The sequence below is a fragment of the Rhinopithecus bieti genome, unplaced genomic scaffold (assembly GCF_001698545.2).
Source record: "Rhinopithecus bieti isolate Rb0 unplaced genomic scaffold, ASM169854v2 scaffold_4709, whole genome shotgun sequence".
In the NCBI taxonomy this organism is placed as follows: domain Eukaryota; kingdom Metazoa; phylum Chordata; class Mammalia; order Primates; family Cercopithecidae; genus Rhinopithecus; species Rhinopithecus bieti.
In genome coordinates, this window is record NW_016805139.1 from 1,343,301 (window position 1) to 1,346,428 (window position 3,128).

Here is a 3,128-nt window from a genome sequence, read left to right on the forward strand (position 1 = left end):
AAAAAGGGAGTAGCATATAAATGTGTATACGGTATATAATATAAATTATATACAATGTTTTATATTATGTAAGGCATATTGCATATAAATTATACATATTACATATAAATACTTATGTAAATATATATTCATATAAATATGTTTAATACATATTTTTAAGATAAAGACATCAGGTAAAAACTAAGGAAATCTGGATAAAGTATAAACTTTAGTTAACAATAATGTATCAATATTGGTTTATTGTACCAATGTATTTTATGAATATGGGGTGTTAATAATAGGGAAATGGGGGTACAGTGGCATGTGCTTATAGTCCTAGTTTCCTCAACCTTTGGGAGGCTGAGGCAGGAGGATCATTGAGCCCAGGAGTTAGGGTTGTTCTGCTTGGAGCCGAACTCCTGGGTTCAAGTGATCCTCCCGTCTCAGCCTCTCACCTCCCAAGTAGCTGAGATTACAGGTGCACGACACTGTGTCCAGCTGGACATTTTTTCAAGTGGGTTTAAAACTTGGTATTTTGACTGTCCTTTTATCTTAAGAACAAAAAACTGCAAAAAAAAATTATAAGCTGTTTTTTATAAGTGTATTATTGGTAATAATACTGGTATTGAAAAAGGCAGATTAAACATGTAAATATTAGATAATATACTAATTTATATATATATAAAATATACTTGTATGCCACCCCCTTTTTAAAATAAAAGGTGTACCTTTTTTTTTTAAAAAAAAGTAGACACAGAGTCTCGCTGTGTTGCCCAGGCTGGTCTCAAACTCCTGGCCTCAAGCAGTCCTCCCACTGTGGCCTCCTAAAGTGCTGGGATTATAGACATGAGCCATCACAGCCAGGCCATACATTCTTCTTTTTAATTTTATTAATTTGGTTTATTTTTTTAATTTTATAGAAGCCTTGCTCTCAGATATAACACGTTTTTTCTTTTAATTTGAGATATTTTTTAGCTCACTCCATACCTCTCTATAGAGATAATACCCATTCCTTTTTAAAGTCTATTTTTACAGCTAGTCAAAGAGTAAATCCTTATGTAGTATTGCTAGGCATTTCCCAGATCTCCATAGGCATCATTCCAATTTGCTTTTCCACAGCAATGTATCAGGAGTACCTGCTTCACCCTCAACCTCACTGACTTGTTAAACTTTTTGCCAACTGAAATTCTTGCCAGTAGTCCAAAAAGCGAGAAATGATATCTCAATGTAGTTTATTTAAAAATAAACTTTTGGTTTTAGCAAGTTTTACATTTACAGAAAAATTGTGAAGATAGTACAGAGAGTTCCTGTATAACCCCATACCCATTCCCCTGGGGTTTTGTGTTGGGGAGGTAGTAGGCACTGTATTGCCCATGCTGGTCTCGAACTGAGCTCAGTGATCCTTCCGCCTCACCGGATCAAGTAACCGGGACTACAGACACATGCCACTGCAGCACCCCCATTTTCCTATTATTAATATTTCACATTAATATATTTATACAATTAATAAACCAATATTGATACATTATTGTTAGCTAAGGGCTATATCCGCTGGGCACAGTGGGTCATGCCTGTAATCCCAGCACTTTGGGAGGCCGAGATGGGCAGATCACCTGAAATCAAGAGTTCAAAACCACCCTGGCCAACATGGTGAAACCCCATCTCTACTAAAAAAATACAAAAATTAGCCAGGCATGATGGCATGTGCCTTAGTCCCAGCTACTTGGGAGGCTGAGATAGGAGAATCACTTGAACTCAGGGGGTGGAAGTTGCAGTGAGCCAAGATCATGCCACTGCACTCCAGTCTAGGTGACAGAGTGAGACTCCATCTCAAAAAAAAAAAAAAAAAAGGTCTATAACTTATCCGGATTTCCTTAGTTTTTCTTAATGTCCTTTGACTATTCCAAGATCCCATTTAGGATACCATATTGCATTTAGTTGTCATGTCTCCTTAAGCTACTCTTGACTGTGACAGTTTTTTGGTTTTAACAGTTTTGAGGAGTACTAATTAGGTATTTTGTAGAATGTCCTTTACTTGAGATTTATTATGTTTCTTATGATTATATCAGAGCTATTGGGTTTGGGGAAGGAAGGTCACAGAGGCAAAGTGCCATCCTTATCGCATTTTATCAAGGGTACATGCCACCTTTCTTTACAGTCATATACAGTTGACCCTCAGGATTGGCTCCAGGGTACCCTGCAGACACCAAAGTCCACAGATGCTCAAATCCCTTACATAAAATGATGTAATACAGTTGGCCCTCCATATCTGTGGGTTTCAATCCATGGTTGGTTGAATTCTCAGATGTGAAACCCTTGGATACAAAGGGCAAACCGCATTGAGTAGCTATCCCTGAACTCTTTATTCTGTCCCATTAAAATCTTTGTCTATCTTTGTACCATGTTGTACAAAATGTAGCTTTATAATTAGTCTCAATATCTTTTAGGGTAAGTTCTACCACTTTGTTTTTCTCCAAGAGTGTTTTAGAGAGTCTTGATCCTTTGCATTCTCGTATAAATTTTGAAATCAGCTTGTCAGATTCCACAAAATACTTTTTGGAATTTTGATTGAGATAATGTTGAATCTATAGATAAATTTGGGGCCAGGAATGATGGCTTATGCCTGTCATTCCAGCACTTCAGAAGGCTGAGGAAGGAGAGTTGCTTGAGCTGAGGAGTTCAAGACCATCTTGGACAACACTCTGTAAAAACTCCACCCAGGCGCGGTGACTCACGCCTGTAATCCCAGCACTTTGGGAGGCTGAGGTGGGTGGATTATGAAGTCAAGAGATCGAGACCATCCTGGCCAACATGGTGAAACCCCATCTCTACTAAAAATACAAAAATTAGCTGGGCATAGTGGCGCACACCTGTAGTCCTAGCTACTTGGGAGGCTGAGGCGGGAGAATAACCCGGAAGGCAGAGGTTGCAGTGGGCCGAGATTGCGCCATTGCACTCCTGCCTTTCGACAGAGAGATACTCCATCTCAAAAAAAAATTTAAAATAAAAAAAACTCTCTATAAAAGTTTGTATAGAGGGTTGTGAGTCTTCATCTCTATAAAAACTTTTTAAAAAATTCGCCAGGTAGGCCGGGCGCGGTGGCTCAAGCCTGTAATCCCAGCACTTTGGGAGGCCGAGACGGGTGGATC

The 3,128-nt window shown here is 38.8% G+C and overlaps 1 protein-coding gene across 1 annotated transcript in view; it reads left to right on the top strand.

Annotated features, from left to right (window-relative positions):
• CGAS (cyclic GMP-AMP synthase) overlaps positions 1-3,128 on the top strand; it is a 32,660-nt gene that overhangs the window by 16,888 nt on the left and 12,644 nt on the right. The window lies entirely within an intron of this gene.